Source organism: Notechis scutatus, chromosome 9 (genome assembly GCF_049901735.1).
Source record: "Notechis scutatus isolate UNSWTSFEM ecotype Mainland chromosome 9, rNotScu1.2, whole genome shotgun sequence".
In the NCBI taxonomy this organism is placed as follows: domain Eukaryota; kingdom Metazoa; phylum Chordata; class Lepidosauria; order Squamata; family Elapidae; genus Notechis; species Notechis scutatus.
Window position 1 is genome coordinate 19,789,112 of NC_142017.1, and position 7,594 is coordinate 19,796,705.

The 7,594-nt window shown below is 44.6% G+C and overlaps 1 non-coding gene across 1 annotated transcript; it reads right to left on the reverse strand.

Moving 5' to 3' along the window:
- Positions 1-257: 257 nt before the first annotated feature.
- TRNAL-CAG (transfer RNA leucine (anticodon CAG)) lies at positions 258-340 on the reverse strand. The gene has a single exon. It is a non-coding gene; the product is annotated as a tRNA-Leu (tRNA).
- Positions 341-7,594: the final 7,254 nt, after the last annotated feature.

The following is a 7,594-nucleotide window of genomic DNA, read 5'->3' on the forward strand; positions in this document are numbered from 1 at the left end:
AGAAGCCATGGAAGACGAAGGACCCGGACGCGGTCCAATTTTTCTGTTTTAAGCCTTGTCTATCCGGATTCGGACGCAGCCGTTTACACGGGGCCGCTCTTAATTCGGAGGGAGCACAGGCGCTACTTCCCAAGCCCGGAGCAGTTGAAGTTGGCGGTTTTTCCCCCTCGCCTGCTGAGATTCGGGGCTTTGGTGGCGGCTGGTAAAGGAAGAAAATCGAGAGACCTTCTGCAAAAATAAAAGCAAAAATGAGCATTTGTCAGAAGTGGGATTCGAACCCACGCCTCCAGGGGAGACTGCGACCTGAACGCAGCGCCTTAGACCGCTCGGCCATCCTGACTGCTTAGCCAATCGGGTCTTTTCTCTCATACAAAATTTGCAAAACAGGCTGGTGACGTCCCTTATTTTACGAGGAAGGTTGTTTGCGCAGGCGTAGTTGGGCGTTCAGTGGCCGCTATTAATATTCCTTTGCTGGGTTCTTTTGTCGGAGACAACGGGCTCGCCGCGGCGGGAAAGGGATCGGCGGTGTCCTCTGGGTCTTAGCGCCCATCTGGATGCGATTCCTTTTCGACCCGCGTTTCGCTGATCGTCCGCAAGACGCCCATAAAAAAAAGAGAAGAAACTTCGAGACCATCGAAGATGGTGTAATAGAGTCTCCAGCTTGGGGTGGAGTGGTCAAGTTTTCATTTACTGACATCTGTCAGAAATGGTGGAGGGTCTCCAGCTTGGGCGCGGGGTTGGACTAGATGACCTACAAGGTCCCTCCCAACTCTGTTATTGTGTATCAAGCAACAGGATCTGTCTATCCCAGACCCTTTGGAAGGACTCAATGTGAAAATAAAAAATGCCAGATCCAGCCTGAACATCTCACTTTGCCTCAAAAAAATAATAAAAATAATAATAAGGGGAATAGCATAAAAACCACCAAACATCAAAAGCATAAAGAACAGAACAGAACCACAGAGTTGGAAGGGACCTTGAAGATCATCTAGTCCAACCCCTCATTGCAACCAAGAAGGAGACCCTACACCATTTCTGACAGATGTCAGTAAAGGAAAACCTGACAGTTTACTGGGGATATGGCTCTAATAATCAGACCCCACTGGCTGTAAACCTCAGATGGCTTTTCAGAGAAATATGTAAAAATATCATGGAAAGGGATAGCAGCAGCATTCTTCTTCGGAAAAATTCTTGTCAATGAAGACTTGAGGTTCTCCTTCCTAAGGTCAGAAAAGCAGAAATTGAACCATGCCATCACTCCGAATGCACCATTGCCTCCTTAACAAGCGGTGGTCTTGGGGAAAAGGAATTGATGGATCACATACCATCAGGCTGATGTTGACTGTTAGCAGCCAGGTAGACAAACCTTCTTCAGGTTGGTATATCTCCAACCTGGTTCTTTGCATTTTCCAAAGGTGCACCCATCGATGTAACCGAATCCATCCCCCTTGTAGCTGGTCCAGAGGTGGCATTCAGCAGGTTCTGACCAGTTCTGGAGAACCAGTAGCGGAAACTTTGAGCCATTCGGAGAACCGGCCAATCCCACCTCTGACTGGCCCCGCCAACCCCATCTCTTCTCTGCCTCCCATTGAGTCCCAGCTGATCGGCTGGGTCTTCTTTGGTTGCCTTGCATAGGAGAACAGAGCTGGAAAGCAGGTTAGTGGGGTGGGAAGGGAAGGGGGGTTTTGCAGTCACCTTCCCCAGCCACGCCCACCAAGCCACGCCCACAGAACCGGTAGTAAAAAAAATAGAATCCCACCACTGAGCTGGTCATATCCTTCCTTCCATCTTTCCCCTAGTTAGAGCCTCCTCCAGAAGGCTGCTAGGTCCAAAAGATTATAATTTACAGAATAAAAAAGCAGAGTAACAGTTTTGAAAGGGATCTTGGAGGTCTTCTAGTCCAGCCCCGTGCTCAAGGAGGGGACTATACCATTTCAGACAAATGGCTGTCCAATCTCTTCTTAAACACCTCCAGTGATGAAGCTCCCACAACTTCTGAAGGCAGCTTCTGTTCCATGGGTTGATTGTTCTCACTGCCATAAAATTTCTCCTTATTTCTAGTTTGAACCTCTCCCTGATCAGTTTCCATCCATTATTCCTTGTCTGGCCTTTGGGGGCTTTGGAAAATAGCTTGACCCCACTCCTCCTCTCTGGGGCAGCCCCTCAGATACTGGAAGGCTGCCATCATGTCTCCCCTGGTCCTTCTCTTCACTAGACTAGACATACTTAGTTCCTGCAATGGTTCTTCCTATGTTTTAGCCTCCAGGTCTCTAATCATTTTTGTTGCTCTTCTCTACATTCTTTCTAAAGTCTCAGCATCTTTTTTATATTGAGGCAAGCAACAATTTGAACCTAGTCATTTGTGTCTCTTGAGCGATAACTTTGAATTGGTGTAATCATGAACCATTAAGTCTACGGAGATTCTCAATCATCCTTGTCAGGGTTACCTCAAAGCTGCATTTCCAAAATGCAACTGTACTTGTGTGTGTTGTTTTTTTTTTAAATCCCCCCTTGAAAATGTTTCACTTCTCCTCCAAGAAGAACTAAAGAAAGTTCTCGGATGAGAAGTGAAATGTTTTCAAGATATAAAACCACGAAAGTCCAGTTGCCTTTTGGAAAAACACCCCAAGGGTCATGAACCGTTAGTTTGCTTTGACGTTTTTCTGTGGTAATCTGAAAATAAGGTGGGTTCTCTTCCTATCTGCTTCTTCAAAATCCAACTTTCACTTCCAGAGAAAGCCACGGAACAACATCATTGTCTGCATTAGTCTGAAAGTAGTAGCAGCAATAATGAAATTGCCACAGGAGGGCAACACCAGCTGCAGAATTGTAGCCCAACCCAAATAACAGCAGTGTGATTTTTTTTGCTCCATGTAAAGTCTGAATCTCCTTGTTGTTCAGACTAGATTGAAAGAAGGGCTTCTGGATGGATTTCTCTCCTTCTCCTCTCATGTTACCAATTTCCCTTAAAATGTCCCTTAAACTAGCATTCCTTAAACTGACTCTTTTGGGAAAAAGGCATGGTTCCATCCTACTATTTTGTGCGGACTAAGCTCCGTATCTTAGCAGTTCACAGAAGAGAAGAATCAGGGGAGATAGGAGAGCAGTCTTCCAATATTTGAGGGGCTGCCCCAGAGAGGAGGAAGGGGTCAACTTGTTTTCTAAAGCACCTGAGGGCCAGACAAGGAATAATGGATGGAAACTGATCAAGGAGAGATTCAACCTGGAAATAAGAAGAAATTTTCTGACAATGAAAACAATCAACCCATGGAACAGAAGTTGCCTTCAGAAGTTGTGGGAGCTTCATCATTGGAAGCTTTCAAGAAGAGATTGGACTGCCCTCTGTCAGAAATACTGTAGAGTCTACTGCTTTGGCAGGGGGTTGGACTAGATGACCTACAAAGTCCCTTCCAACTCTGATTATCAGTTCAATCTGTTAAACTTAAGAAAGCCCTCACAGGGTCACGTGACTTACATTCGGATGCTTGACAACTGACTCACATTTACGACGGTTGCAGTGCCTCCCAGGGTCATGTGATCCCCTTTTGCGACCTTCTGACAATCTCAGTAAATGGGGAAAACCAGATTCACTTAAGAACCGTTTTACTCATTTAACGATTGCAGTGATTCATTTAACAAAGCTGGCAAGAAAAAGTCATAAAATCATGGGGCAAAACTCACTGAACAAATTTCTCACTTAGCAACATAAATGTTGGGCTCAATTGTGATCATAAGTTGAGGACTATCTGTATATTGATAGAGGGGCTGCTGCATGGATGGCTCCCCTTCTTCTCTCATGTTGCCTATTATTTCTATGTCCCTTAAACTAGCATTCCTTCTGGAAAAATGCACAGTTCCATCGTAATATTTTGTGCAGACCTTAGTCCATATCTTAGCAGTTCACATAAGAATGCTGACATGGTCATTATCCAGCTTTATTATATACACTGCTCAAAAACATAAAGGGAACACAAAAATAAGACATCCTAGATCTGAATGAATGAAATATTCTTATGAAATAGTTTGTTCATTACATAGTTGAATGTGCTGACAACAAATGACCAGACAGCTGGTCATTTGCATTCTTTGAGAGTTGTTGAGGCCACTGGGGGGTTTAATCTGTGTCCTCAGGGTCACCTGACACAGATAAACCTCCAAGTGCTTCAATGACCCTCTAAAAGAATGCAAATGACCAGCTGTCTGCAAGATACATAAATCCTTCTACTCCTCACCATCCAGTCAGAGCTGAAGAGGCTTCTTGGATGAGAAGTGAAATGTCTTCAAAGAAAAATGAAGTCCAGTTGCCTCCTGGAAAAAAAGCACCTTTAGAACAGCCATGACCTGGAGGACTGAGAATCTCTACAGACTTTTAGCTATACAATTTGGGATGAACACCTTTGGAATGGTGTGGGATTAAGGAATGGATTTCCAGAGGAAAAATCGCAGACTATAGGAACCATTTGCTCTACTCAGGTGACCCCGAGGACACAGATAAACCTCCAAGTGGCCTCAACGACCCTCTAAAAGGATGCAAATGACCAGCTGTCTGCAAGGAATATAAATCCTTCCCTTCCCCACCATCCAGTCAGAGCCGAAGAAGCTTCTTGGATAAGAAGTGAAACATCTTCAAAAGAAAAACCAAGAAAGTCCAGTTGCCTCCTGAAAAAATAGCACCTTTGAGACAAACAAGACCTGGAGGACTGAGAATTTCCACAGATCATTCTGAACTGCAACTTTTAATGCCTGGTCCTGAATCCTTTGCTCCTGGCAGATTTGGGCTAACCTCTGCTGATCTGGAATTGTCAACAATCCTGACTTCGGACCTGACCCCTTCCTGGGGGTGCACTGAGTTGGGGAAGGCTGGTACCAGCAGGGCCCAGAGGAAGCAATACGAAATGGGAGCCATCTGCAAAGACCATCAACCCGTTGTTGTCTTTGGCAAATCGGCTTCTCCACCCAACCGCTGGCAAACTTCTCTTTATTTGTCCGACTTAATCTCTGCCTTTTACCTGGGATTTTCCCACTGACCGGCCTTTTCTTGGGTAGCTGTGAGGAAAAAAAAACAAATTGTCAACTAAATCATAATTTCCTGTCTTTTATGTCTGGCTGACTAATCTCCTGGGCTGGTGCCACTTTCCCTGATAGGGAGAAAGTGCTGTTTGCTGAAAGCAGAAGCACACTGGCCTTTTCTGCTTTAGTCCATTGCCGATCTAGGCCTTTTTCCTCATTGGCAAGAGTGGGTGGCCACCTCCTCCCTGCACGCCTGGCCTATTGTGTAAACAAAATACAGAATAACAGAGTTGGAGGCCTTCTAGTACGACCCACTACTTCATCAGGAGACCTTACATACCAGGGGTCTCCAACCTTGGCAACTTTAAGTCTGGAGGACTTCAACTCTTCGGAATTCCCCAGCCAGCTTTGCTGGCTGGGGAATTCCAGGAGTTGAAGTCCTCCAGGCTTAAAGTTGCCAAGGTTGGAGACCCCTGGTATACCCCCTTCTGGAAAACGGCTGTCCAATCTCTTCTTGAAAACTTCCCGTGATGGAGCAAGTTTGAAGACCCCTGCCCTACGCCATTTCTGACAGGTGGCAATCCAGTCTCCTCTTGAAAGCCTCCAGTGATGAAGCTCCCACAACTTCCGAAGACAACTTCTGTTCCACGGGTGGATTGTTCTCACTGTCAGAAAGTTTCTCCTCATTTGCAGGTTGAATCTCTCCTGGATCAGTTTCCATCCATTATTCCTTGTCTGGCCTTCGGGTGCCTTGGAAAAAATTGCTTGACCCCCTCCTCCTCTCTGTGGCAGCCCCTCAAATATTGGAAGACTGGTCTCCTGTCTCCCCTGGTCCTTCTCTTCACTAGACTAGCCATGTGTCAGGATTCTGGAGATTGCCCTCATTAAATCATGAGCCTCGAGCCAAGTTTCAAAAGAAACCAAAAGATTTATTAGGATCAACATGACCGGCATTAACCTGTATGAAACCAACTCTGAGACACCTAACTTACTATCACCTATGACCCTGTTTCCACTCCCCACCCCCCCGGGTGTGTCATAAATCAGATTCTCCAACAAAACAACATGGGCTGGGTGTCATCAATCACTTCTCCAATGAAAGATTTTCGAGGGCAGAAGATCCCGTAGCCTAGGCTACAACCTCTACAAGATAAAGCATGGAATGTGCTTCTGGTCTTCATCTGCCGCACTGCTTCCTCAGGCCTTTCCGCCCCTCCTTCTTATGGCAACTCGGAAACAGGCATAGGAATGATTTACGAGTTGACACCAGGCCCAGTTCCTGCAACCGTTCATTGTTCATCTCCTTAATTCCAAGTTGGGTCTCCCTCTGAGGAGTTTCTACCCATTACTTGTTGTCCTGCCCTCAAGTGCTCTGGAGTCCCTTCTCCTCTGTAACAGCCCCTCAAATATTGTCCCTTCTCTTTGAAAGGCTAGACATACCTCGCTCTCACAACTGTTCATCATATAATTTAAGCTCCAGACCCTTAAGGATCTCTGATGCTCTTCTCTGCAAATTTTCCAGGATCTTAAACATCTTTTTTGTATTGTGGTAATCAGAATTGGATGCAGCGTTGCAAGTGTGGTCTCACCAGTGTGGTGTAAAGCCATACTATCTTCTCGTTATTTTTGATACTATCCCTATGTTGGTACAGCCTAGGACTGCATTGGGTTTTTTTGGTGGCTACAGCAAACTGCTGACTCATATAGTAGTTCACAAGATTCCTAGATTCCTCTCACAGGAACAGTTCTGATTGAAATTCAATTTTTTTGCTTTGTTATTTCTTCTAACCATTTGACTCCAATACTTTTTTGCTTCCGAGAAGGTCCACCACATGTGAAAGTATGTACCCTGTTTGTTTTTACATTTCCAACATTCAGGGTTTTCGGTTGCAAACATCTTTGCCAATCTGGCAGGGGGTAAATGCCACCAATAACACATTTTATACATATTTTCTTTATATGCTGTAGATAACATTAATCTATAATTCTTCCCTCACATTCTTTCCCAAATTCCAATTCTATATTGTGTCCCACATTTTTTGCCCAAGCTATCATTGTTTCTTTGACTCCCTCTTCTTCCATTTGAAGCTCAAAAGAAAATTATATAATTTAGATATCATCTTTTTCTCTGTTCCTTGAATAATTGTATCTAATTGTTGTTGGTCCATGTAAAATCCGTATTCTTCCTCTGTTCTTGACCAAAGCCCTTCCTAAATGCTTGCTTCCTTACTTCAGACTCCTTTTCTCTGTGTCCTCTCACCCCTGAAGTAATCCCTTTGCTATGAGTGGCACAAAAGAGTCCTGGAAGAATGGAGGATAGTACTTTCTTTCAGGAGGCAGCCTTGGACAATAGTTCTTCAAATAGTGCCCAAACAAAGACATTTCGGAATAAAGATGAAAAATGTAGGAATGGGCACACGTCAAATAAGGAGACCATTGATTGACCAAGTCAGTAGATGGGCCCATGTTTTTATGATTGGTTTTTCTGCTTTCTCATACTCTCTTCCTTACTTCATTATTTTTTCTACTCATGAATGCTGTATTTGCTGTTTGGTTTAAACAAAAAATATGAGGTGTACTGCTG